Source organism: Euwallacea fornicatus, chromosome 6 (genome assembly GCF_040115645.1).
Source record: "Euwallacea fornicatus isolate EFF26 chromosome 6, ASM4011564v1, whole genome shotgun sequence".
NCBI lineage: Eukaryota > Metazoa > Arthropoda > Insecta > Coleoptera > Curculionidae > Euwallacea > Euwallacea fornicatus.
In genome coordinates, this window is record NC_089546.1 from 4,187,848 (window position 1) to 4,200,550 (window position 12,703).

The 12,703-nt window shown below is 33.1% G+C and overlaps 1 protein-coding gene across 8 annotated transcripts in view; it reads right to left on the reverse strand.

The window, feature by feature from the left end:
• Positions 1-12,703, reverse strand: part of LOC136339702 (transmembrane and immunoglobulin domain-containing protein 1-like) — a 263,800-nt gene that overhangs the window by 217,674 nt on the left and 33,423 nt on the right. For all 8 annotated transcript variants that reach the window (XR_010732188.1, XR_010732186.1, XR_010732185.1 and 5 more), the window contains exon 2: positions 132-164. The gene's annotated coding sequence lies outside the window, so the exon portion shown is untranslated. The remainder of the gene's footprint in view (positions 1-131; positions 165-12,703) is intronic.

Sequence of the window (12,703 nt, forward strand, 5' to 3'; positions counted from 1 at the left end):
GAGATGGATAAGAGCTGATGTCAGATGGTATTTTTCTACGTATGGAAATAATACTACTTTCACTTTGGGACGTGCAGTGTATCTTTGCGTTGGTTTAAACAAACTTACTAAGTTACTAATAATAAACTCACCATTTAGATGAAAATAAGGGTTTTTCGTCTGATCTGAAACAAAAGATGAAAAGTATAATAAAATTTAATAGTGAACGATAAAACGGAAATATTAGTAGCTTACTCGCGTTATCAAACAATAAAAAGTTCGTGAATATCCCGCGTAGAACTGCCTCAAAAGCAGCCTTAATAATAGAATTGTCGTCTGACCAGGAAGAGCCCCATTTTTTCTAGTCCGACCAGTTTCAATTGTTCTGCTCCTGGTTGAGCGTATTTTAATAATTTTCTTTTGTCAATGTTTACAGCGGGAAAGGTCTCCGTGAAAAGGGTTAACGACGGGAAATTTGTTCAGATTTGGACGCTCGTTCCAGGGCAATGAAAAGGGAAACTAACCCGATTCTCTTGTCAAAAAAGTCCACATGTAAGATGGCTTTTTGTACTATTGATATGGGTTTTGAAATGCCAGACGCTTCTTCTCGTTTTAACAGGTGAAAAACCTGTTTATCTGAAGTTATTAGTAACTAAATATATTTAATGGAGCTTTGGATGTGGAAACGTCATTATTACATTTTATAAAAATGCAACCCTAACCTTTTTATGGCGAAGCTTAATCTTAATAATTCGTCTATAAAAAAATAAATTACTCAGAATGAGTTTCTAAGCATCAGAAATGTGTAAACATATCTCTTTTCCTTAGAACTCTAAAGATACTTTATAATGGTCGAAGTGGTTGCATCCGCCAATAGGAGAGCGTTTGATAGGGTTAAGCAACGAGTTAGCACGTAAAGAACAAAGTGACATGCATTAATTGGTGATTTCGCATCTATGTTTGAAGCTACTTTGCTGCTTATAATAAATTATAGGTAGTTAATCGGAAACTAATCAGCAGCTATCTGAGAGACTGCTTTTATAGCATACTTTAAACATATAAAATCATAACTGATAGATATAATTTTAACTAACAAACACAAGCCATAATTGGAAAACTTTCCATCTCCAGTTCCCAATTAGGCTGCGTTTGCAACTAAAATGAACAGACCCTGGGGATATTTCAAGCAGCCTGGAATCCGTACTTGGGGAATTCAAATTTTAGCTTTGTATACATCTAGCGACACTATATTCTTGGCCCTGCAGTGATATCACTCCGTGTATACAGTGCTTGTAAAAAGTATTGCAACACATTTATAACTTTCATAAACCTGATGTTTTTTTTTTTAATACTTAAAGACGTATAATAAGGGGTAGCTAGATAGGGTCGAAAAATTTAAACATCGCAAATAATGCATTAAATGCCTTTTTTTAAATAAAATTGTTCGTTTTTAAGCAGTTCATTAAAATATTAGGTTTATGAAAGCTATAGATATTTGCAATACGTTTTACAAACGTTGTATACAGAGTGTAACATATTGTCATAGAGATATTTTAAGAGCTGATAGTACACCGTGTAATAATAAAAACATGCTAATAGACCTACGGTCATAAACACGCCATCTTCGATATACAGGGCGTCAAAGTTTCAAATTTTCTATTATATTTTGCGGTTTTCTCACCTATACCTCGAATTAAATTTTTACAAATGCGAGATGTCAAAATATTGAAACAAAACTATTAAAATTGCTGCAACTCAACCTTAGGATTCTAGATTACAGACTGGAATTTGTAGACTGGACTTTCTTAATTTGCATCGATAGATCTTTTTTCAAATTCTACGAAAACAATGATAGATATGAAAATACTGCTCGAGACCAAAAAGCTGAAGAATGAAAAAAAGAAATTATTTTGGTATCAGAATATATGCAAAGTGTTTCAAAAAAAGGTACAAAACATAAAATAGTACATGCCCTCAAAAACATAACACCTTGTCGATAGGTGCTGGTGAGTTTGACATTTTCTTGTAGAGAGTCATCAAAAAAATAGGTGTACGAAATTTCCTAAAATTTAATTCAAAGTATAGTTGAGATAACACTAAATACATATAAAGAAAAAACACGAAACTTTGCCACTATCTATATCGAAAATAGTAAGTTTTTGACCACGGGTATAATAACATATTTTTATTATTTTTCAGAGTACTGTTGCCTCCTGAATATATTATATATATTCATCATGATATGTTACACCCTGTATACGTTTCGCTACTATTGCTAATTACAGGTTTCCAATATTTGCTATAATGGCAGCACCATCGCAATCCATAGATTGTGTTGCAAATGGTGCTGAACGAGATGTTATCATTTGAAAGTAATGAAATTTTGTTGTATCTACAGGATCGTGGGTCGGCTGAGGTTGTCCACTAGATATCCAAACGTAGTCCAAGTGATGTTCGACGTGTTCGTGGGTAAGTTGTTGATATTCAATGTACACCCTTAGCAAACTTTCATATGGATATGCCAGGCGTGGTTAGCCACCCTGAATAACGATTTCGAATTGTTGAAATTGGTTGAATTCAAACATGGATTACCACCAATAAGCAACCGGTGGGAAGAGTTTTACAAAGCGGTTTAAAAGGTTGTAAAACTTTGATTTCAGCCTATGATCGTACTGACAGCTGAAAGCTGCTGGTATTGCGAATATTACTTTTTAATAACAATAATTTCATAGTTTTTCCTTATGCGCAACACTTTGCTGTGACACAATTATGACAGTTAGATGCATTATGTAACGATCCAACACACATAACTAGCTCCATCGAATATTACTATCTGTGGGGTCGTATACGAGTAGTTTGCGGTCAGAACCATTATTTGCTTTGGTTTTATGTGGAGCATATATGGAAACGTAATATAGTTTACAATGTCTGCTGTATCTCGGTTTCAACCATTTTACACGTGGCAGGGGTCTCGTTCATATATGAGGACAGTCTCAGAAGTATCCGATCTAACACTTAAAAAAGGAAAACTTAGAAAATATTTTATTATTTCTCAATATAGTTTTCTTTGAGATTAACACAGTTTTTCCAGTGATGTTTTGTCGCTTCTACACCATGTTTATGGTATAATAAGAAGCTTCGAATGTTTGAAAATAGCACCAATTACGAACTTCACCTCTTCATTATTGGCAAATCCCTTTCCACCGAGCCATTTTTTAAATTTGAAAATAGAAAATAATCTGATGGGGCTTGATTTGACGACCAGGAGGAAAATGTTTGCAACCAAGTTAATTGATTTTACCTATCGCGATGACGGAAGTATGAATTGGTACATTGTTCGGATAAAACAATATTTTTTTTTCGTAAAATGCGGTCGCTGTTTCCTAATTTCTTCGCTTAAGCGCTGGAATAAATTTGTATAATATTCTCCGTTCATTGTTTTTCTTTTAGGGAAATAATAAAAATTATCCCACTTGCATTCCAAAAAACTGACGCCATCACCTTTCCTGTAAATCGTAGGGTTTTCGCCTTCTTTGTACAAGTACAGTACTTTTGGGAATGCGTATCAAGTCTGCTAACTCAGACAATTTAGGCCTATTGGCTTCCAGTATAGTTTTGTGAATTTTCATCACGATATCTGGAGTGGTCAGATATGGAGTGCCATTCGATCTATAACCTCGGCGTTCGTCTTAGTAGCTTGTACGACTACGTTTAAATTTTGCCACCCTGTATTTTACAGTTGTTAATGAAGAACGAGAATCCTCCATAGTAGAATCTAACTCCGCTTTGACGTTGGGTCCACCAAGACCTTTCAAATGAGAGTATTGATTTATGGATTTAACCCATATTTATGGAAAATTATATAATCTAGCATAATGGACATAGATATTAGTGTCAAATTTCTCATTTTTATGAAATAAACTCTAAACCCATCAGCCTCACAACGAGCCAGCCAAAATCTAATCATAGATTATTGTTAAGGGTCAGTCCCAGACCGTTTCAGTTTATAACAGCCTATCACAATACACTTATCTTCTGTGCAGGAATAATTTCTATGGAGTGACCTTTTTTTGGTTTTACGGAATATACGGTACATGACATAATCTGAACTAATCCTAACTGAGAACTTGTAAAGGTTTCTGGATTCATTCCGGTTTTTGCGGAATAGAGCTTTCATTCTTGGATACTAGAATCACTACCATTTTAACTTTTATTCGGCAATAGTTAAAAATGAATGATTCGTCTCTCTCTGTCGTAACTTTAATACATCTCTTCTACGCGTTAGTCTGGTTGCACCAGCCAATAACAGACTGGCCACTACCGCAACGAGTTCCAATACAAAGAGTAAATTGTTAAATCAGTCGTTCTACAAGTAACATCGAGAGCTCTTTCCAAGATTGGCTGCTGCCATAAAACTTTAAACGACTGAATATAAAAATACGGTCAAATATCTGCGGAGTCGTTAAATCCAAATGGATTTTTATAGAATTACATCCGCGTCTTGGATTTTTTCTGACATTGCCAATCTTGAATGTGCAATATATTTCTTTTTTATATCAAATTTCAGTTTTATGACCTTCGAAAGAACATAAAGGACCAATATAAGTTTTGCGGACAGCGGATGAAACGAACTTTATTTCTCCCGAATCGAAAATTTTTCAAGTCGTAAATGACACCGTTCTTCCGAATCATTGAACAGAAAAAATAGCTGGAATATTACGTCCCCGCGCTAATTTCCCTACAAAAACGATTAGTCAACCATTATCGTAAATCAAGTTCGAATATAAGCGAAAAACGCCGACATGTTGAAATTAAAGGGAAATTAATTTTTAATCGTTATTTCGGTCCTTTAGTACCGCATTATTATTTTACAACGCGAACCGTTGTATAATTCGTCAAGTTTAATTACCATATTGTTGTAGGTGCGAAAATCGATGTAATGAAAAGGTCGCAAACTAGGTGGAATATTTTTAATGGCGAAACAAAATTTCAGTCAAAATCTCCTTGAAAGTTGAGTTTTATAGGAATATTGTCGGCCCTTCAAACCAAACTTTCATAATAGACCCCCAAAAAATAAACAAAAATTCTAATTAGCAAAAGCTCGTTTAATCTAATTATTTTTCTGACATCACGGGACGTAATTTTTTATAATTTCATTAGGCGAATTCCGATAATAAACTTGATGTTTCGCTTCCAATTAAACATCCTGAAAACAGGAGTCACTGATCGTCATTAAATTTTCTTTTTTTTTAGTATTAAACAGAAAACTTTTTATTACCATTTGCATTAGAATCATTACGGCGACGTGGAAGGTTTTGCGTATAAAAAGCGCGTTATGTTTTTAAAAGTTGTGATATAAAATTGTTGTGGCGAGGATGAGCTTTGAGTAGTTATGGTTTCAATTTTATTTTTATTTTCGGTATAATGTGGAATTTCGAGTTTTAACAAAGAACTGCTATATACATTATAGTGCGGAGTAATGAGGAATTTCTTGCGAAAGTTGGAAAATCTGAGCTTTTATCTTACGTAAAGAAGAAAAAGAGAGGCGTAGTTTTTTTACTTTTTGCCAAGTCTTGTATTATAATTTTATTATGTAGCAATCTACAATAAAAAACCTGATTTCTTATAATCTCGGAACCATCCTAAAAGTTCTAAACAAGTTCGTGTTAGGTCAAATTACTAGAAAATCAGCATTCGGATTACTTTGAAATCATCACGAATTTCAGGAGTTTTGACTAGCAAAGATTCCAATTCGCTATTTGATATCGGCTTATTAGGTTTCTACGGTTATGCTAATTGGATTTCAATGTCACAGCGGCTAGCTCGATATCGAACTGCGTTTTGTTATTATGAGCCCGGCATTGACCCAGGATTAATTTAATACATATTTATCTTTTTTAGTTTTATGAAAATAAACAATAATTCGTTAATTAGATCGTCTGTTGCATCATGTGGTTTAGCACGAAAGAATTCCTCTATAAATTGATGTTTAGCTCGATCCTATCTTATATGCTAACTCAATATCCTTATAGTAGGTCCTGTTGCATAAAAGTATAAGATGCTAAATTGCTTAATATACTTTGGAATAATCTATTACGTTACTCTGGTTGGTTATATTTATTCGCTTTAATATATTAATGGAAATTCCTGTCATTCTTGCTCCGTTGCATGGATTTCTTGAAATATCCATAAATTATGGGCAAAAATTGGTAGCACAATGAAACACAAGTCGACAAGAAGTGAATTTTTAATTAAAGGAGACGAAAGTAGATGAAAAAGTAAATAAATAAATCCTTTCGATTGTGTAATTTGAACGTAAACTCGTTGCCAACGTAACGAATTCTCGTAGCGAAGAATACGACACCTCAGTCTACATCAAAATGGAATACAATTAACTCCATATCGAGATTGATGTCGACTAAGCGAAAACAACTCTGTTGAAAACTTAATTAAAAAATTCTGAAACATTTTTGAAATTATAAAAATAGAGTGGGTCAATCCATCTTTCTGGGAAATCGAGTAAAATTCACGCGCCTTTCTGGCTAATTCAGTTTCTGACTCCTCAGAGATTGTTGACATGTTCACGGATGAACCACCGAACATATATTTATAATGGATAAATCTCTTGCCTCAACGCTGGAATATAATGGCTGTATCATAAAAAACGGGCGAAGCTATAACTCTGTTATTTATGAACGATTTTGATGATGTAAAAACTAAATAAATTGATATATTTCAGGCTACTAAATGACGTCAAAATTGTGTTTTTTTATTGAACTTTTTGTATTTTAGGTGTCAACTTCTGAATTTTAAATACAACTACATAGTTTTTTAACATTTTTTATAGATAGCATTTTTATGAATTTCATGATGTATAACAAGTTAATGTTGAAACAGTGTTTAACTGAGGAAAATAACAAAAATTTAAATAATATGTCACAAGTGTAGAAAATGGATCATTTGCGATGCGATACACTACAGATTATCTATTGATATTGACGACAATTATCAAGGGTCAATATCTGTAGAAAATATTAAAAACTGAACAATGAATTTAAAAATATGCTTAAATTATATTTCCAGAGCAATAAGAATTCTAGTGAAGCAGTATGTCTTTAATTTGGCCATATTCCTAATACAGAAGTACCTAATCGTAATATATTTAAATTGATAGTTTTACAAGCATTTAGCATTTTTCATCAATTCGCTACCTTGCCGTTGTATTATATCCTTAGGTGAATCGGGGCGAGCATGGTTAGATATTTTTGCAAATGTCTCTTAAACTATTATTCCTAATAAAAAAAATCGAAGAGGCAAAAAAGTTAATAAAAGACATAAGGGATGAAATGCAGTTAATGAATAAAATCTAAAAATGTCATAAAAGTTTTAATGTAAAATATTGAGAGCGATCACGGAAAAAGCAACGCTCTCTAGAGTATTTTAAATAATTGTTGTTGCAATTCGTTCGTAATGATAAAATAATTGTTACTACCATTTGTTAGTTAATTATCTTTACAAATAACAGATAAATTAATAAAAATTGAAAAAAAACGAAACTTTAACATCGTGTCAAACAAATTGAAAGCAACTTAGAATATGCCTTTAGGTGAAATTTGTATCTTAAAATAAGGTCATGGTTCACTCATTTTATTTTTTACCATCCGCTAAGAAACTCCCTGTATATCATTGATATATTAACTCACATTTACTCAAATCTGCTATCGGATTATAAGAATGATTCAAATAAGTGTTGAAGTTGTGAATACGATTATAAAGCGTTTTAGGGATTTGTAAGAATGTGTTCATATCTTCTACATTTTAAATTATCTATTTTTTTAACGTACGATAAATATGTGTAAGTTGCTGCTTATCCACAGTTTGCGTTAAAATTGGAAAACTGCTAAAAATATTTCAGGAGATATTCGCAAAAATTCGAAAGTGCCAAATTTCATAACTTTTTTTTAATATTATAAGATCTTTTTGTTACAGAAAAACAAAGAGAATTACTAAGGAGAATTCAAACTGATGTTTGAAGAAGGTTCATTTAGGAATTAAAGAAATCGAACCAAAACAACATGCATCATAAAAACTCCTATTCTGACTTGAATGAAAGAATAAGTAAAAAAAGAATAATATGAAAATTAAAAAATTGAACAAAAGTCGAATAAATTGGAAAGCTTAAAATTCAATAAAGCAATTTATGAATAAATGTAGATAATAATAGAGACACGGCAAATGAATAGAAAAATACGTACTACTCAAGTTTTTAAATTGTACTTTGTTTTTTGGAATAACTAATTTTCATAAATACAATTCTTTAAAACGTGAGTTCCATTCTAATGCTAAATTTCAAAGAATTCTTTTTTAATGACTCCAACGACTAGCAAATGTGCAGGTACGTGTACCAAAACCAGCCATAAATACAAGGTTTGAGTTATTATCTTAATGACCATGCTAGCGGTTTGAAGGCCTTACACTGCCAGCAGGTTCGAAACTTTCTCAATTCTATTCAACTTTTATTGCCATTGTGAATGTGTTTTAAGTGTCCAATTAACGATTCCGCATCTACATATTTACCCCATTCGTAGTTTTCGAAAAGTGTGCTTTTCTTTATTAAACAGATCATTATTTCATCCCTAGAACTTCATCCATGGAGAACTTTTCTTTCTTTTAACCTAAATTTCAGCTTCAAAAATCAAATCTATTTCCGGTTCTTAATTTCAACATTTTAATCCAAGCAATAAAGTTGCGAACTTTGTAACACTGCAACTTGCAACAATGCAGGAAGTTAAGGTGCATAAAGTTTCTTATTTTAAAATGAAGTCCAGGGAGTTCGTAGCGACAATCGAGGAACTTTGCCTGCGGTGATTAAGGGAATAGTTAGACAACAAGTTGCTGAAATCAAGTATTGTCAAGTTTAGCGCTCCGGAAATACCAACTTGGAAGTTTTGAAATTTATAATTTGGTGCAGTAAATGAACGTTTCCCGGAGCCGAATTTTTCTCACTCCAAAAATAAACATTCGCAAGGAGAAAAATGGCGATTAAAAGGAAATTTCCTTTCAATGCATCGGAGCAAACAAAGATGAAACCGCGGGAAATTGGTGACCCTTGAACGTTAATTTAACAGCCAGATACGAATTCTCACAAAGGGCTGCTGAAGCAAATTATAAAAATAATTATTCACATGAATGGACATTTGAGAAATTGGTTTTTCCAATTTTTTGGAAAATTTGATCAATTTAGGCATCGGAGGTTGTTTCACAAGACAATAATTTCAAATCGAAATGATGTTGTTTTTCCCATAAACCTGTCGTTTTGGTAAACAGTCGGTGTTTTCTCCGTCCGCAATTTTACCAATTTGAAGACGAATGGCTGAAAACCTGCACTAAATTTGTTATTTTGTCGTGTATCAGACACATCTTTGTAAATAAGTGGGAGAAGTTGGAGACGACGTCTAGTGTTATCTAATGGGGGACGTATAACTTAGCTCGAAGGCGGTATGTCTTTGGCTAGGCTGCTGGGGATGTTCCTTTCGGTTATTGGACCGATCTGGTCTGAGGATTTTATTGAAGATTGCGGTTCATGACCTCTTTCAGACAGAAAGCTTACAGGTTTAGGTAACATAATTTTCAATACAGACATTCAAGTGTCTCTTTAATGAGCTGAGCGTTGAAGAATTTCTGCGAAGGGATGTGAAATTTGCTTAATAACAGCACTACCTGACGCGACTTTTCTAACTCTGTGCTTTTCAGCATTTTTCTTATATTATGTTGAAATTGAAAGTCGCATAAGTACTTTTCTTAACTAGATCACATAAGCATTTGCCGTTTCGTACGTATGTTATGCTGGTTAAATGGGAGAAGTTGTAAAGTTCCTGAACTGAAAATATTGCAATAAAATAAAGTTTTATTATTCCCACTTCATAAATCTGGCATTCAACCATATAATATCTATCAAATAATAAAAAAACGTGGTATCCGGCTGCGATGGTCGAGTTTTATTAGTTTCTCCAAAAAGAGGATTCTCCGCATAAACGCGTTGTTGCTTCTCCACACAAACTATTGATATTTATTGTTTAGAAGCAATGGGACCATCACATTTCATTTTTGGATTTGGCAGGCCCAAATTTAGGAAGAACATATTATTTTAGTGCAATTACAAAAAAAATTTGAAAAAGGTAGAGAAATTGGAGCCGAACACCTTCAAAAATTTGGAATTTTTCTGAACCTGAACAGTTACAAGGGAAAATATTTCATATCTTTCATCACAAATATTTTATTGCTTAAAGTATATTATAGCCATTAGGCATCTTTTTTTTGCTCCCCGCTTTAAAAGGCATCATTATTACATGTGTTGAATGACTGTAAAGCACGTTTTCTCGCCATTTCTTCTAACAACAGTTGAGAAATTGGTTAGCAAAGACACGCATATAACTCGTTATTTACCTAGCCAGCTAGTCCGACGTGATGTCGTTATCATCCTGTCGCTGTTTCATTTATGACCATAAATGTCAAATAAAACATCACCGTTAATGCTATGATTTAATATATTTCAAATTTACATATCTTTATTTTAGGTAAGTTTATTGTAATCTTTGAAAATCTAGTAATGTCGAGTAGTGGAAGAAATCAAATAAACCGCATTTACACGACTCCTACGCCGTACATCCCTCAGCGCCGTGCGCTTCGGGAGATACTTCACGTTCTAGTTATAGTAATGTACTTCAGAACTTTATTGTAGAATAATAGTATAAAGCTGCATTACACAATTTCGAATATTTAAGTTGCCGTCCTTGACTTAGATTAAAATTATTGATGGGCAGTAATGTAATTTGCTATTCGGCGTGTCATTTTCCAAACGAACCATCCTCGTTATTTCGATCCTTAGAGAAAATATGTAAATATGCAAAATACATTGATTTTATTTTTAAGAGGGATATTTTTTAAGTCGGTTTTCTATTAAATTGTATGCACCACCTAGCGGGAGTGGGAAAAACCACTGAAATTTTAAATTTAAAGGGGAATTATACCTCATTCGCAAGGTCTTTGAATAAGCTTTTCAAATGTACATTTTTTTTGTTGAAAGTTTTTTCAAAAATTATGTCCAAACCGTAAACAAGATGAGGTATCAACTGTATTGTAGGAAAATGGTTTATTAATGTGTTAGACGCTCAGAAGGTTGTTGATAATTTTCTAAACAGTATTGGAGTTTGTTTTCAAATTCCACTTTAACATTCACAAAAGTTTCTATTAGAATTTTCCTACCTGTAGCTGTAATTCTTCTCTTCAATCCTTCCAAATCTAGAGGCTGGGATTTATAAACAACAGATGATTATTTTGATTTTTATTTGTTTATTCGTACTTGTAAAAATGTATGTATTTAAATATTCTAATTACAGAAAACACAATAAAAACAAGACTATTCAATTAAAAAAAAAAGACGAGGAAATTCCTCTAAGAAATTTCCCGTATGACGGGCTGTATGAGTTACTGCTCCATTCTTTTGAAAATATTCATTTTAGAGCTCATCATCATATAACTCTTGGAAGAAGAGCTCTAAAATTTGTGTCCGGTAATTAACGGCGTTAATCATATCGTGACGAATATGAGACCGATTGTTTGCCTTCGAGATATTGCTACCTAGACTTGTATTTTTAATAGATGTAGATCAGTCTCATCAATCATGTGCCGAATTTCTGAGTTCCCTGCTCTAGCATGCTAACTATTCACATATACCGACAAATGGTACCAAGCCTCGTCGCTTAAAAATGTGAAATCCAATTAAGCATTATTGTTAAAATGCTCATTAAATCAAACACTTTATGACAGCGCCAACTGAACGATCTGTTTGTGCTGAAAGTTTCGTAAAGGATTTATTGGGACTGTTTTCCATTCATTCCTTGATATCGTCAACAACTTTCCCCGTTAACTTTTTGGCCTACCAGGAGATTTTCCCTTGCAGATGCAGTATTTATGTCAAATCGATCGGCAATTCGTCATTTATGAATTAAAAAACTGTCGACATGAATATCAACTTCTGGAAATTATTCCAGGAATTGGGCGATGCATAACTGAATAGTGTATGAGCATGTTCCATCACCATTTACAGTTCCGCTACGAAAATGTGCCATGAAAATTAAGGCAGTTGATTCTTCGGTGTAAACCACTATGCAAAACATTGAATTTGCTAAAATGGAAAATGTGCCATGAAGAAAATTAAAGAATTCAGGGGCATGGGACCGAATCTTAAAATTTCACTTGCACTAGCACTCACAAAAATAAGTATCCGAAGCAATTTTTTAACGAAATTACTTTTGTAGAAAAGTCTATTACTACACTAATTTCAGTTCAAATCACACAAAATCTTCAGAGAAATCAAATACTGCTTTCTATTAAAAAAAAAACAATAATAAACAATCCTCGGTAATGTGAATATTTGACAATTTTTACTTAAAAGCTATGTAAAATCTAGTAATATACCTAGATATATACAACGGATTGCCTGGCTAACTGGTCACGCGACCTATAATCATTATTGAAAACCCTGTATAATGCGTGATTGAATCAATTTATTTAGCGAAAAGGTTAGTATTATAGTAAGTTTAGAGCAAACCGACTTGCTACCTTAACTTATATATCGAATTGTAACAAATTTAGATACCTGGTTAGTGGAGATAGCACGGTTTAAGACTGTATCTAGGATCATTATGGAAACTTGCAATGC